Source organism: Dipodomys spectabilis, unplaced genomic scaffold, assembly GCF_019054845.1.
Source record: "Dipodomys spectabilis isolate Male_0828 unplaced genomic scaffold, ASM1905484v1 ptg000107l, whole genome shotgun sequence".
Lineage (NCBI taxonomy): Eukaryota > Metazoa > Chordata > Mammalia > Rodentia > Heteromyidae > Dipodomys > Dipodomys spectabilis.
In genome coordinates, this window is record NW_024870784.1 from 3,143,401 (window position 1) to 3,160,454 (window position 17,054).

Consider the following 17,054-nt stretch of genomic DNA (forward strand, 5'->3'; position numbering starts at 1 on the left):
TAACATTTCATGAACAAAGGAATAAGTGCACTCCAACAATAACCAAATCGAACTTCCACACGCTGAAACTAAAATTTAGTGGCTAGATTAACCTAGAATTAGACAACAATGGAAACAGAACTAGTGACATGAAAGTCAACACTGAAGAAATTATGCAGAATGGTCAGAATGAAAGCAGATTGATAGTCACAAGAGACACAGTGGGAAGAATGAGTATAGCAAGCATGAGTCAGGAATTTCAGACAGCAAAAACAATGAAGGAAGAGTCACAGTTGGAGAGACAGTGGGAAAAAATTCAGAATTGACAAGAAATGTAAGTCTTTAGATGAAATGAATCCCAAGCAGAGACAGAACTCTACACTTGGACTAAACAGAGTGAAACTCAAGAATAGCAATGGTAGAATGTGTTTTCCAAAAGCAAACAGCTAGGCATATTGGCACATGCCTGTCATCTCAGCCACTCAAGAAGTGGAGATCCAGAAGGTTATGATCCAAGGCTAGCTCTGGGACAAAAAGCTGTGCAAGAGACATGGCAAAGAAGGACTGGAAGTATGGCTTAAGTGACACTGTCTGCTCAGCAAGTGTCAAAGATGAACACACTCCATGCACCTTTATAGGGGAGGTTCCTGGAAAAGGGTCTCACTCTGACATCTCTAAGCAAATGACAAAACTGTTGTTAAATCGCCCTCTAAACTCCAAAGCCAGGAGAACAGTTTAGCAATATGCTTAGAAGAGAATCCTTGCACCTCTGAGAACCAGCAATCCCATATTTATTATGATATATGTGTGTATATCACAAATACCAATGACTCTGAAGATGATTCAGTATGACCAGAGAGCTTCCATTAAAAAATTTACACAGTCCCATTTTTTTGGTAGGCCCAAAATAAATCACTGTAGTACCCATTGGCCTTTGGGCAATATAATTCTTAAAGCAATAGAATTAAAGCTCTTAAAGCAATAGAATTCTTAATTAATTCAGTGCAGAGTTTATCAGTCGTGTGTACAAAGCTTACTCAGAGCCCACTACATCACCCACGTGTATGTGTGTGTGTGTGTGTGTGTGTGTGTGTGTGTGTGGTTGGATAAAGTCAGCTCCCAACAGAGCAAACCTTATCTCGTGCCCTGCAGTTTCCAGAAGCAATTCTTCCAAAGCTGGAGATTTGTTATCTGCTGGCTCCTTAATAATGCATTTCCTGGAATAGGTTAAGGGTAGTTGAGTCAAAAGCTTCTATAGAATTAGCTTGCTACTAATAGAAAAGAGAGAGGGGTGGCGGGGTCACCATGCCCCCAGGACACTTGCAAGTGTCCAAATAGCACATGGTGGAACTAGACCGGGAATGTTCAAAAAAGAACGTCATAGTTAAAAGACAAATTTTGGAGCATTTGTTCCCTATGTTTAAAAAAAAATCGATAGTGCCAGAAGTATTACATAGGGTATGTAACCACTGTAAAAACAAATAACAATATAACTTGTCTAATAATTAGACCCATATGATTAGTTTTTCACTGCACATTGTGTGTTTCCAGTTTCAGTCCACGTGCAACTCTAGCTCCAGGTAGTGAGTTTAGAATGTGTCACACTCAAAAGATTTGACGTGTCTTCACGTGTCATTCTGAGTGAAATGATAGCGTGACAGCTAGTGAGAGGGAGTTCGGAATGGGGGCCCTAATTCATTTCATGGCCTGGACAAGCTCATCTGCCATGTCTCATGTTTGTTTTAATAGGAAAATAAAAATAAAAACAAGCCAGGATTCTTAGGAGGTTATTTTCCATTGGTGTTTTTATTTATTATGATATCTTCTTTGTTTCATCTGCCTGGTATCATTTCCTTGCCTCCTCCTATCCTACCTCTCTTTAATATCCTACCCCCTGGCCCCAGCACCCCTGAGAAGACCCTATCTCTCTCTTAACCAAAACCCACAAGGCATTACAGTCTCCTCATTCCTAGCTTTCTAACACTGATTGTACTGGTGTACCGCTCACATTCTGAGCACATTTGAGCTCTACCACTTGAGCCACACCTCCACTCACTTCTGGCTTTTTGCTGGTTAATTAGAGTTAAGAGTCTCTTGGATTTGTCTGCTCAGTCTGGTTTTGAACCACGATCCACAGATCTCAACCTCCCGAGTAACTAGGATTATAGGTGTGAGCCACTTGCTCCTGACTCTACCACTGGTCATAATTATGCTTCCCTCCCTCTTTTCCACAAGACATAACATTTCAGTAGATGACACTCCATCTGGGCCCTCGATTTTGCTTTTCTCATTCCTGTGGATGTTTTCCTAGAAGTCAATCCCTCTTGCCTTACATCTCTAGTCTAAGTCAGAGGCTTCCACCGGCTCTTATCTTCTACCTACAACTCCTGTTGGTCTTGTCCACATGGTATTTCCATTGCACTCTGTGTGTGTGTGTGTGTGTGTGTGTGTGTGTGTGCGTGCGTGCGTGTGTGTGTGTTTGTATGTATTCACACCGTCACTTTCTCACTTTACAGATCCAAATCCTTTCCTGTCTCGGTTCCCTTCCTCAGCATCCTAATGAGCTATGCTGGCTGTGCTATCCGCTTCAGGAGGCCATGCTTGCGAGAGACTGTACGAGGCAAAGCACAGGAGGCAAAAAGACTAGTCTAGTAAAATGCTCTTCTTTTGAACACATGTAGCCAGAAGCAAATGCTACCAAATCTTCCTATCTGGATTATTTTCCCTTTCCTATTCCTTTTCCTTGTGGTGGTTCCACCGAAAGCCCAGGAGAGTGGAAGGAAATCTGGATCTGACTGGCTACCCCAGAAGCATTCAAGGACTCAGATAGATCCACCAAAGAATTCTTACAACTTCTGTTGACTTTCGGGAGGAAACATAAGAGAAGACTAGAAAGGAGAGCAGGAAGTTGTCCTTTTTGTGAAATACGAATTGACATTGGTTATCAAATAATCAGATGGTTTGTTGGCCATTGAGTTATTAAAACGGAAACAAGACAAGCTGAAAGTTGTTAGCAGAAATACATGATATACATGATTTAAAAAAAACAAAAAAACTCCTTGCCAGGCACCAGTGGCTCATGCTTGTCATCTTAGCTACACAGGAGGCTGAGATCTGAGGATCGAGGTTCAAAGCCAGCCCGGGCAGGAAAGTGTGTGAGACTCTTATCTCTAATAAACCAACAGAAAAACAGAAGTGGCGCTGTGGCTCAAGCAGTAGAGCGCTTGCCTTGAGCTGAAGAGAACAGGGACAGTGCTCAAGCCCGGAGTTCAAGCCCCAGGACCGACAAATTAAAAAAACTCCTTTCAAACTTCAGGTATTGTAACTCTTAAAACGTCAGTTTGCATTGAAGTCACCATCTCCATAGAAAAGCAAATTGAGAGTCAACACCCCCCGCCCCGAATCTACGCCAGTGAATAAACTAAAATGTTTCTTTCACATTCTGCATCAAGTTGGATAAAGCTACCGTGAAAATGCAAACAAACCTAATTAGACTAAATGCAACTCAGGGACCTGTCCAGTAATGGACAGCCAGAGCCTCCTACATCCTCTCGCTAGTGATGGTTAACGCATGAATACTATGAGGGGAGAACACTTAAACCATCCCATGAACAGTACTATCATTCTGAGGCGAGCACTAGTATGCATGCCTGACCTCAGCCTTAGATTCATTTGCTCTTATTTATTTACTGACCCTGGCTTCCTGAATTATCATGATAAGCTCTTCTCAATCCGTAGCAAAGGCAAGATGACCAGCCATTGGCACATGTAAATCAAAACCCAATCGGGAGCCTGCCCTTTCCAATTTGACTTCCCCCATGGCTGATGACCCAGGGTTGTCATGGCAACAAATGGCCTAGTAACCCCGGCTTTCTAAATACATCCCACCAGTTGGCTTCTTTGGCAAAGTCTGGGTAAGGGAGTGGTTAGGACACACAGTGGACAGGTAAGTTCCTTCAGTCTTCATGTTCTTTCTCAGCAAGTTCTAGAATTAGTTGCTGCACCACTCCAGTGACAAATAGGAACCAAAAGGCAAGAAGTCAGAAATAAGGGCAGAGGCAGACATACTCTATTCCATTCCAGTGCTTTCTAATACTCTCTGGAGTATTAGAAAATGGGAAAGGGGCATGTGGGCTGAACCCCTGAAAGATGGACTTTTAAGTGCTTTTCCCCCTTGAGAACATGAGATGGAGAGGAAGAAGAAGAGAAGTGTGCATATGTACTGGGGGCAGGGCCCGGGTGGTTAGTCTCTATGAGCCATTTAAAAAGTTATCACTTGTCCCTCGGTATCTGAGTGATGTCAGGGAACCAAGAAGAAAGGCTAAAGGGAAAGCTAAATGCTCAGTCCCAAACTCTCTCATGTGGGAGAAAGGCTCTGAGGTTACTTCATGAAAGAATCAAACCAGGATTCTCAAATAGCTTCTCCATCTCCAGTGTATCCCATTTCAGTCAAAAATGCACACGTTTTAATTGCACGAAAAATTAACAGGGAACATTTCCACTGCAAGAAGCTTACATTTTTGATCTTCTGTTACCTGGGAACAGAACTAAAATAACATCTTAAATTTCAAATGACTTTAAAGAAATGTGCTCAAGACTCATCCTGAGACTGGCCTTTAACCTGGGGGAAATGACCTATAGAAGGTCAAAAAAAATCTCTTATTGGTAATGACCCTAAGAGTTTCCTCCCATGAGCTCTAACCCAGGGCAGACACTGGGTAAGCAGTGCGTGAAGGAACCAATGAACACATAAGCTCAAGGAATAATGGTAATCAAAGGCAGAACAATTTTTATCACTGGAGAACTATGAATATCATACAGAAGCCACTCCCAATGCAGAATCCCTCAAGGAATCTCCATAATGTTCCTCCCACTTCATGCTGTAGCAAAAAAGGAGCTTTTCCATGATGCTTTCCAATCTTTCTCTGAGGGAAAAAAAAAAAGATCAAAAAGAAGAAAAAACCAATAGGAGAGCTATGCATAGATGGATGCAGTTCAGTGGGGGAGAGAAGGATTCTATTTTTTAATCTCTTAATAAACCATTACATTGCATTGCTGATTAAGACCGGATATTTCCACCTTACCTCTGCTATATTACCATTTCCATGGTGTGCTAAGAGGCCTTGGCACCCTGGGAAGAAGGGGAGGCTGGCTCTAGTGGCCAGCAGCACACACTATCAGAGAGAGCTTTGGAAGCAGTGGCCTTGATGGCAGCTGGTGTCATTAGAGAATGATTCCTAATTGTGCTATTGATTTTTTTCCTCTTCTTTAATGGATTGTTCTCCCAACACATTCCACGTTGGGACACTACACATAACACAGACACATTGCCAGAATGTGTGTGAAATTGTGCAGTTGAAGTACACGCTTCATTTTGGGGAAGGGCTGAGGGGGGTGGTCCCCACACACAGTGCTTATCATGGCAGTATTATTCTATTCCTTTGTCAGTGAGCAGTTGAAACCCAGAAAGGTAAAGACACAGGTTAAGGGTGATGCAGTTAGGAAGACCTAGAGCCAGGTTCCCCAGAGGAGTTAGACTCACAATGTATGGAAAGTAAAGGCAGAAAGCAGGCTGAAACCTGGACAGCTTTCAAATAAGCACTTTTGAGTGTTTCATTGTTCACATATGGCCCCAGATTCTTACACTGAAGAATTACTAACCTCAGTAATAGTCATTAGAGATGGCCATTTGGGAAGTAAATGAAAGTTACATCCAAACATTGGAGGAGATTTCTGATAATATCATTACTGACCCTATAAGAAGAGAGAGCCAGGCACCAGTGGCTCACACCTTTAATCCTACCTACTCAGGAGGCTGAGATCCGAGGATCACAGTTCAAAGCCAGCCCGGGGAAAGAAAGTCTGTAAGACTCATATTTCCAACTAACCACCAGAAAACCAGAAGTGGCGCTGTGGTTCAAGTTGTAGAGCACTTGCCTTGGGCTGAAGAGCTGAGGGACAGTGCCCAGGCCCAGAGTTCAAGCCCCACTACTGTCCAAAAACAAAAAAGAAGAAGAAGAAGAAGAAGAGAGAGATGGGCTCTCTTCTCCTCTTCTCCCCACTCCATGTGACAATACAATGAGTAGAGAAAGAGAGTTACTAAGAGAATCTAACCCTGCTGGGTACCCTGATCCAGCTGCTGCTAACGTCAGAGGTGGACCATGGAAATGCATCTTGAAGTATGGCCCTAGCTTGTCTTGGTCTTGAAGGGGATCTGGAATGGAATCAGTGGGAAGAAAACCAGGCCCTAAGCCTGGCATGACAGACTCCTGGGACTGGACATGAACCTGAGTCATGAGACTTCCTACCCACGTACTTAGGCCATGTTCATTTCTCACAAGTTTGAGGGTATCAAGGCCCCAATTCATTTGACCTCACTGTGTCCTTCTTCAGTAAGAATGGGCAAGGGAACAGGCGAGAGTCAGACTCAGAAGGAATGAGCTAGAGCCCCAAGGAGCCTGCCTCAGCACAGCACCAAGGAAACTGAAGAATGGAGAGCACAGACACGGTCTCTAGGGGAGAAGGGGGCCTTCAGACTGATACCAGCTACAATGCTCCTACAGCAGCACAGACTCCGGGTCTGCAAGTTCTCAGCATCTGCAAGTTCTCTTAGATGCTTGGGCAGCATCTAAGGTCACCAAGGAAGTGAAGAAAATCAAATTCCAGAACTACCACAGTCCCAGGGGGCAGGGGCCATCTGTACCCAGGTGCCAATGGGGCACAGGGTGGTTGATCTCCAGGCTGCAATGTCTCCTCCCTAGTTCCTCAGTCAAAATGTTACTGCTCAGACCTCAGAGATGGGACTGAAGTCACCTTGAACTTGGATTTCTGACCTCTGAGACTGGGAGAAAACAACACTTGTGTTGTTTGGCCATTTAATCTGTGCTGCCCTAGGAATCATTTTTCATACATTGTTTTTAATAGAAAAGAAGAAACAACATATTCTTGATCTAATATACCCAAACTACTAGCATTTTGACCTTAGTCAATATAAAAACTATTAATCCGGTTGTATTATTCTACTAGTCAAAGAAAATAGCCTAGACAAAAGGCTTTAGAAAGAAAAGAGACAAGGACAAGTGTGGCATTTGGCTAGCTCTGGTGAACTTCTTCTCACCAGAGGACTCCCAACGGCACAAGACCATGTGTGAGGTGAAGAGATCACTTGGCAAGGAAGTGGGGGAAGGGCAGGCTTGAGTTCAGAAGAAGGATGTTAATCCCTTTAAGGACATGATCCAATTACCTACATGCCTTGCACTAGGGTCTACCTCTTGAAGATCTACCATCTCGTGGCACTGACAGCTGAGAAGATCCCAACCTGTAAACTTCATTCAAACCATAGCAGATTTTGTATATTCTTTTTCTAAACATACATGGTGTTCAAAATCATTACAGAACCTCTCAATTTCCTTTGCTGTTCCTTCTCAAGATGCTCAGCCTGACTCCTCTCTTATTCTTAGTTCTTCATCCAGTAAGAGCACAAGCCCACAAGGCAGGTGTAGACAATGCATGTCCCAAGTTTAACAACAGTGTGTCCCCTAACATTTAATATTGACCACTCCCAAAATGTTTAAACTGTACAGGGGGCAAAAACAGGCATGTCAATTTTACTAATTGGGGTGGAGGATATCAAATGCAAGAAAAAATGAATCTATAGATGAATGAATGAGCCCAGTCATTTTTAGCATCAAGCAGTTAAACTGACTTACAAATTTGAAAGATGGCAAATTTTACATTGATGAACAATAAGTTTTTCCAAGAGTGGGTTTCTATTTGATCCTATTTAAACTTTAAAAAAAGACAAGTATAACAATCTTAGGATAAATTTCTTTGCATCTTTTCTGGCACCTAAAGTTATTTAGTATTCACAGTAGATGTTTAACAGACTACAAAAAAAAAGTGTTGATTATGATTTGAAAATTTTTTTCTCATTCATCTTGACATTATAAAAAGATTATTGTGAGAAGCAAATCAACTATGGGCAGAGCTGGAAAATGGAAGGGCTACTGGATTATTGCTTTGCGTGGAATTTCTTCAATGCACTCCACTGACATTTTACCCAAAATCAAAGCCTCTCGAATCTGCACTGCAGGGGAATCTCTACTCAGCCCTCCTCCCCATACACAGAACACCTCGCCCTCATCCAATCCAGCAAAAGAGAGCAGTCGTACCTGCCTCGGCCTCCCAAAAGGCAGTCTTTAAATTGACAGCACATTTCAGGGCTCAAAAAGTTGAAGAGAAAACGCAAACAATTCTCAGACTCCCTTCCATACTCCTAATCTCTTTTATCATTACTATCTCCTTATTTTGGTACATTTGTTATAACAAAACCAATGTTGATATACTACGGTTAACTGAAGTCTACATTAGGTGTCTCTCTTGGTGGGAGCATTCTCCAGGCTATGATACACGCACACTGTGCGGCATACCCCTTACAGTGTCTCAGGGTCTTACACAGTAATGTCTCTGCCCACAAAATGCTCTCTGCTCTGTTGGATCAGCTTTCACTCTTGCCTCACAACCCCTGGTTATCACTGAACATGTTCTGTGTATGTACCCGTATTGGGATGTGAACTCAGGGCCTGGGTGCTATCCCTTAGCTTTTTCACTCAAAGCTAGTGTTCTTAAGCCACAACTTCACTTTTTTCGCTCTAGCTTTTTGGTAGTTAATTGGAGATACGCAATTTCACAGACTTTCCTGCCCTAGCTAGCTCTGAAGCAAGAGCCTCAGGATTATAGAGGTGAGCTATCAGCTCTTGGCTAACCACTTAACTTTTTATAGCTTCCATAGTTTTGTGTTTTCTAGAAACTGACAGACTTACTAGCATACATTATTCAGACTTTTATGGTTGGCTTTTTTGACATAGCAATGTGTATTTAATTTCCTCTATGTCTTTTCATGACTTGATAGCTTCTGAATATTATTCAATAATAAAAAGAATATTTAGTATCGCATGAGTGGATCTACTACAAGATATACTACAGTCTATTTATCCATGTATTCATTGAAGGACATCTTGGATGTTACAAATTTTGTGTATAGGGTTTTGTTGGGTTTTTTTTTTGTTGTTTTTTTTTTTGGTGGTAGTGGTGGTGGTTGTTTGTTTTTTGTGGACATAAGCTTTCAGCTCATTTGGGTAAATATTATTCCAAGGAGCACTATAACCAGATCTCTTGGTAAGACTGTTTAGTTTTATAAGAAACTGCCAGAACACAAAATGTGTTCAATTGCCATTATCCTTTTGTCTCCTCTTTTTTGGAGTCATGATATATGAGAGTTCATTCTCCCTCCCCCTCTGGTCTTGTTATACCCACAAAAACAAAGCTGTGGGGCCGAAGGGGGCCGGGGAGGGGGTCGGGAAGGGAACGAAAGGAGCAGCCCATGAGAGCCTGAGCTACTTCCGGTTTCCAGCCAGCTTGAGAGGGGTGAGGGTTTCCTGTTTGTCTCCCTTCCTTGTAGACCAAATGTCTCTGGTCTCAGAATCACAGAGAAGGGGAACAGCTGCCGGGGTTGTGGCCCAGCCCTCAGCTAGACACACAGTGTGTGAGACACAGGAACTCACTTGGATAAATCCAGCTCCTCCAGGCCTTGTCCAGAGAGATGTATGGACTCTCTTCCTTCCTTCTTCCTTCCTTCCTTTCTTTCTTTTCCTTTCCTTTCCTTTCTTTCCTTCCTTCATTTCCATTCTTTCCTTGGTTTCCATTCTTTCTTTTTTTCCTTCCTTCTTCTCCTTTCCATCTTCCCTTTCTTTCCTTCCTTCTTTCTTTCCTTTATTTTTGTTCTGGTATTTGAGCTTGAACTCAGGACCTCATGCTCTGGCTCAGTTTTTTCCACTCCAGGTTGGCACTCTGCCACTTAAGTCACACTTCCCACTTCCAACATTTTGCTAGTTACCTGGAGACAGGTGATTTTTCTTCCAATTTCAGTCCCTAGATCTCAGCCTTCTTAGTATCAGCTAGGATCACAGGCATGAGCCACTGACCCGACTGTGAAACTCCTTTCCTTGGACACAATCTGTATTCATGTCTCGTCTGGATCTTGGTGGACATGCATTTTCCATACAGATCTGAACCCGTGTCTGTGAGCCATGAGGACACTTGTTGCCAGCAGAGCCCTGTCCATGCCCCAAACCTGACATTCACCAAATTCATTCTTCAGCTCCTAAAATCACCTCCCCTAAGCCATTTGCGGGGACACTTGAAACGCAGCTCTCTCACTGGCCTAGGAAGGCCTCGCTCACTCTCAGTTCTGGGATGACTAGCTGCCCCCTCCCCCAGCCACTCCATCAGCAGACCTCTTTAAATGCCAAGAGCACTGACTCCTGTGTGAGCCACGCACCAACACTCCAGGTACCGATTTTCAGTCATAGCCAGGATACACACACTCTTTCCAAAACAAACTTCCCACATTTCCCGATCCTTTCACACCCACGAATGAAGTCTCTCTGCAGAGACATTGCAAAACCTCAGCAGCAAGCAGGATGCAGCTCCCAGTCCGCCTGTCTTCATGGGAGGTTTGATACAAAAGCATGATTGATAGTCCTGGAAAGGCTCTTTCCACGGGGCCTGGATGACATGGCACATTTAAGGTGGCAACAAAGACTGATTTGCAAGCGGGCCTTCTGTGCTATGGATGTCCATCCTAAAATCCCGGACACCTGCAGGACCAGGGATTAAAGGGAGAATGCAAGTGGCTCCCACTGAGACAAACAGTGAAAATGAGAGACAGACCCCAGGACTGTGCATCTTAGCTCTCATCTCTCTTGGGAAGCAATTGTCCAATTGCGTTCTGGTAAGCTTATAAACTGCAACATTATTAGGCTTGATTTTCAATCCACAGATTGCAAAAGTAAGTCTATCTTTTACATTAGAGATTAAAATATTCTTCTTCTATTATTTTTTCATGTGCCAGTTCTGGATCTTGAACTCAGGGCCTTACACACTCGCTTAGCTTTTGTACTCAAGGCTGCCACTCTACCAATTGAGTCTTACCTTCACTTGCAGCTTTTTGCTGGTTAGTTAGAACTAAGAGACTCACAGATTCTTCTGCCCAGGCTGGATTCAAACTGAGATCCTAAGATCTCTGCCTCCTGAGTAGCCAGGATGGCAGGGGCAATGCATGAGTACTCAGCTGTGCTCCTTGTATTTTTATACTTGGAAAAATCACTCTGAATTTTCAGAAAGACTTCCACTCCTGTTTCTAAGCCACAACAAGCTCCTAGGTTGCATGCCACTCTTCCCTCTGCTGGTCTCAGAATTCTCACAGGAATCCAGGCAAGCAGTAGGTGGGTATTCATTCCATCTCTCCTCTTCCTCCACCACGTCCCTGTTTTACTTTTTCTTGCCTGGAGCTGGTAGTAAAGTTACAGCCTGGATTCCATTCCAGTGAACATATGAGTAATGAGCTTTGATTCATTCCTACTCAAGAGAGAAAGTAGTTACCTTGTCCAGCTGCACATGGGGCCTCGGGGCTCAGGGACCTGCCATCCCCAACCCCCCCATCCCGTCCAACACTGTCCACACATAGCCTTTACCTAGCAATCCCACTAGGTCCTGGGAGACGAGAGCTCAGGACCCCAGCTATTTCCTAGCTCAAAGCCTGCCTGTGATTAACCTTTCATGTGCTGAGCTACATCTTCTTCCTCTGCTTGCCTGAGGTCTTGTTCTAGTCCCAATAAACTCAGAGACCTATATATAAAAAAGTTTTTAACATAGAGTATCTCTGCACTCTGAACCATCATCTCCCTATCATTAGATTCAACCATATACCAACCAAAAATCAAATTTGGAAAAAGAATTTTTCAATCCTGAATAAGTATGGATTTTTGTCATCATTTTCTAAGAAATACAGTATAGCAACTATTTATATATTGTGTGTGTGTGTGTGTATATATATATATATATACATACATATATATAAAGTATATATATAAAGCAGGATAGATGAAGGGAAAATGAGATCTAGTCAGCCTACAGTAATACAGGAGCTATTCTTTCATGTACTTGCCTTAAGATTCAGGGAACAAAGTCATCCTAGGGGAAAATGAAAGAGGATAACTTAAGGAAACTGAGGTCTGGTGAAGGAAACTCAGAAATATGGTATTTAGAAACTTAGAAATGCTATCTTTGCTTCAAAGAGAGACATCAGGATGCATTCCTTCTTAGAGATGCATTCCTCACCCCAAGAATTAACACCAGGTGTGATCAGCGCAAAGACAAAGCACCTAGCTTTGCATAACCTTAAAGCCAGACCCCTGCCTTTACCCTATAAGTACCCCCAACCACCCAAGGAGTGTCTCTCTGGGTGTCTCCTTGTGTGTACACCTGTCTCTCTGTGAGTCTCTCTCTTGGTCTATGTCTGTGTGTGTGTGAGCCTGTCTCTGTCTGTGTCTGTGTGTGTGCCTCTCTCCATGTGTGTGTCTTGATGCGTGCTTGCTTTTCTGTGTCTTTCTCTATCTCCCTATGAGAGCACCCCCACACTACTAGTGTACCCCTCCCTTCTGTTTGTCTGCTTTTTGTCTGTTTGTCTGATGGCCCCTGCTTGTTTACTTACTCAATAAAGCTCTGCCAAGTTTTCTTACCATCGTGACTTGTTCAGAAATTCTTATTCCGCAATGGAAGTCAAGGACCCTGAGTGAAGAGTTCCTACCTTTGAAGGGAAGGCTCGCTAAGCCTCACCTCACAGTTACATTGCGTTTGAGGTTATACATCATCTAGAGATGGTTTAGAGTATAAGGGAGAAGGTGCAATGATGTACAGACTATACTTTTTCTATGAGACTTGGGCATCCGATAAGGTCCTGGAATCAATCCCCCGGGGATACGCTGGGCTAAGTATATCAGTAATGTATCGCTGCTGGGTGTGAGTCACAGTGCTGGCTGGCTACCTAACTCATATCTGGGAGGATACCTTGCGTGTTACAACAACATGTTGTGATTTTTACATTACAAATACTAAATGCCTGGTGAAAAAGCTTTCAGGAATTTGAGGTATGGCTCAAGTGGTAGAGCTCCAGATGGGAGAAAAAAAAATGCCAGTGTTGAAGCCCATTACTGGCACCAAAATGCAAATAAACAAACAAAAACCCAGATTTCATACAGGCACAAACACACATCATATAGCATAATGAGTGTCACAGTTTAATTAGTGTAGGTATCAACTCCTGTTAGCAAATGGGGGGCCAGAAGTTTTACGTCGGATACGCCTTTTAAAGATCATCAGGAATGTACACTTATCTAGGGCTTGAGACCAGGTGACATCTTTGGGGCCACGTTGTTTCTGTGGCCCTAATATTTGATCAGCCTCTGTACACATGGGCACAGTTATTTTCCAAAAGATTCGAAACCTTTCCATTTTGATCTTCAGCTGAAGCGTTTGAATTTCTTTACAGAGGAAAATAAAAGCACTTGGAGAGTTGTTTGCCTTTTACAACGTTGGCAAAGCAAGTGTCATTGATTAAATGTCTAAATTCCAGGAGAGACAAACTTGGCGCATTTCTTGCTTCCCAAGATGTTGGACTGGTACCAGCCAGAGCAGAGATTCCAAATGATGCTGCTTCTTTTCAGGCCCTAAGGCTTATCTTTGGGTCTCCGTGGGGAAATAAAAATGCAGAGGGCAGTGGGGAGAAAGGCTGCGGGCTTCTGTACAGACTGTGGAGGGAAGGGATGCCTTCCAGATGAGAACGTGCACAGCTGTCTTATTCGTTTCCATCCTATATGGCCAGGGGCGTTTGTTCAGTCCCCAAGGGCCCCCAAATTATAACTCACTTGTTGCATTCGAGCTGTATGAAAGGAATGGGCCAAGGCTAGATCTTAGGCTAAGATCATGAGGGAAAGTCTTCTGTGTCTGCACATCAGCATGTGCAAACGCACGCAAGGAGATAGGCCTTCTCTAGCTCCCGTGCAGGCCATTGTCCCTTTGATTAATTCACTGACCCAAGATGTGTGGGAATCATCGCCCATGTCGGCTTTGGCCTACTATTCATAACAATTGTTGAGTCTTGAATTGCCCCTGTCTTTGCTTGCTAGCAAAGTCAAATGTACCTTTTTAAGTGTTTGAAAACAAGGCATGTTCACTCACACACACACACACACACACACACACACACACACACACACACACACACACACACACTTGACCATTTTCGATACTAGCCACTATTGGACGTTCCCTCTGACTTCCTAAATCATCAGAGGTGAAACTCCCTTCTCCGCACAGTACACAGCTCAGGGCATTTCCTCTCACTCTCTGTCCTCCCGTGGTCCAACTGTGGTGCAAAAGTGTCAGCTTTATGGGATGCTGAAATCCCCTAGGACAATGTCTACCCACACTGTTTTTTTTTTTGTTTTTTCTCCAGGACAGCGTTTGCAAATGCTTAATAATAAAAATGAAGTAGGTGCAACAGGCAGTAAGAAAGACTTCATCTGGGGCTGGGAAGGTGACTCAGTGGTAGAGTGCTTGCCTTGCATGCCTGAGGCCCTGGGTTCGATTCCTCAGCACCACATAAGCAGAAAAAAAAAGCTGGAAGTGGCTCAAGTGGTAGAGCGCTAGCCTTGAGCTGAAGAGCTGAGGGACAGCGCCCATGCCCAGAGTTCAGGCCCCACAACCGGACCCCTCCCCCCCCAAAAAAGAAAGAAAGACCTCCTCTGACAGCAAGCATACAACTCTTGCTTTAGTGGGACCATGGAAAACTATAACACATCCTCAAAGAAAAAAGTAAATAGCATTAGATTCCCATCTCCTGTATGGCCAAAAATGATCAGTAAAACTCTACCTTGCTGTGTGAACCGGAATGAAATTAAGCCCCACTACAGGTGGGTAAGAAGAGGTTGATCTGCTCCAATACACGTCAGGCAGAGACCACAAAAACTCCACAGCAGTTCCTGAACTGCTCTGTACAACACACAGCAGTATGGATGGAGAATTAAATCAGACAATCAGAAGGAAATGCAAGGTCACAATGTCAAACCAGGGCCACATCCTTGCACAACCCTAGCCACAGGCTAGGCCTGGTAGAGTGTAGGTGAACGTTGCCCCTGGAGCTGTGCACACAAGGGCCTGTGCCACTTGATAGATAGGCTTCCGGCGAGTGGACTCCTTACATAGGGAAATAAAAGGCAGCCCAGAAAACACACGTCCCTGCACGGAAGTAAAACATTTAGACAGACTTTAACTCCATCTGGAGAGAAATGCCTTTGAAAGAGGAAACTGTCAAAGATGGACTCAGTTGTCATCGGAAGTAGGAAGGCCCTAGAGTGGACAATGCTTGAGCCTAGTACTCTATCACCAGGCAGGGACCCCCACAGGAGATCTCACACTCAGGTGTGGGCCAGTGGATGCCCAGCTTTTGCTCCACTCTGGAAATCAAGAAGAATCCATTGTGTAAACCCAAGTCTTCCAGCTTCTGAAGCCTCATTGAGCTGGGCAACTCTTGAAGAGCAATGGTCGAGAAGAATCTTCAAGACTCTTCTTCAGTGTGACTTTTTATCTATTTACTTATTTTTTTTGTCAGTCTTGGGCATGAACTCTGAGCCTGGGCGCTGTCCCTCAGCTCTTCAGCTTAAGGCTAGTGCTCGACCACTTGAGCTATAGCACCACTTCCGGCTTTTTCTGCTTATGTGGTGCTGAGGAATTGAACCCAGGGCTTCAGGCATGCAAGGCAAGCGCTCTACCACTGAGCCACCTTCCCAGCCCCATACTTATTTTTGTTATCGTAGGCAGTTGTAGAGAAGGGTTTCAGTTCAACCTGTCAGTTTCTGAGTACAATGCATGTTGCTGTGTCACCCCCCATTGTTCCCCTCCTCCCTCCCAACCCCAGCCCCCCCCCAGTTCCCTGCTTCCATTTTCACAGGTGCACCTTGCATGTTATGACTGCACTCACCTGCCCTTTCTCTCTCCACGAGCCTACCCCCTTTCCCCTCCACCACCTCCCCACCCACTCAACCACACATGTTCCAGCTTTCTGGTTATTCATTTTGTTCAACTGTAAGTTAGTTGTTCAAAGTTACACCATTAGACTTCTCCCACACATACACATACCTTAGTTTGCATGTTGGTTTATCTGTGCATATGAACCCTATATGTGTTTTCACAGATATTTATCACTTAGATCTAAGCTCCACATATGACAGAAACATGCATCCTTTGTCTGAGACTGACTTACTTCACAAGTTCACTGCTACACTACTCATGATAGCCAAGTTATAAAAACAACCAGATGTGCTACAATGGACAGATAGATGAAGAAAATGTGAGATGAATAGAAAAAGGGATAGAAAGGCAGATGATAGATAGATAGACAGGCAGACAGATTTTTACTCATCTATCAGGAAGAATGATATTATGTCATTTGCAAAGAAATGGATGGACTGGAGAAAGCTACCCTATGAGGTCCAGAGGGAGAAAATCAGATGAGAGCAATCCAGCCCCAGTGCAGCCTTTCCTGCTCTCCCCACACCAGTAGCTCAGCAGCTATTAATGGCTAAGCCACATCCACGCCACTCTGGGAAGCTGAGGTCCTGGCCAAGACCTAACAAGAGGCAGAAACAAACTGCGTGGGGGAGCGAGGGGCACACCCAGGCACCTAAACTGCTTTTGCAGAGGCTCAAAGTTTCTTCTCATACCCACTACCACATTGCCTGCCCCCCCTCCAACTCTGCTGACATCACCAAACTAAGCTGAGGTCACAAAGAAACCAACCAGGGACCAAGGGCCACAAAGGACCAGATGTGAGGACCCTCCCCCCCCCCCTTGACTTTCCTTTGCAGCAGGGAACTGGAATGACTGGAGCCCCAAGAATTGTTTCCTGAGAAGCAGATCCTGTGTAAACCCTTTGGCCTTGGCCAGGGCACCAGGACAGTGTGGCCTTTAGAAAGGCCATGATTTGGAGACACCTTGAGTCCTGAGTTCCAATCCAGTCAGCCATGAAATGTCATCAAGTCCATCTAGAATGAGAAACAAGCCCCCCCACACACACTGTTTCTGGGGTCTTTGTGAGAACAAATCAGAGGACAGATGAGCTCTGCCCGACACCTCAGGGAGAGGCAGGTGTGGGGCTGAGAACTTCACAGCACCCC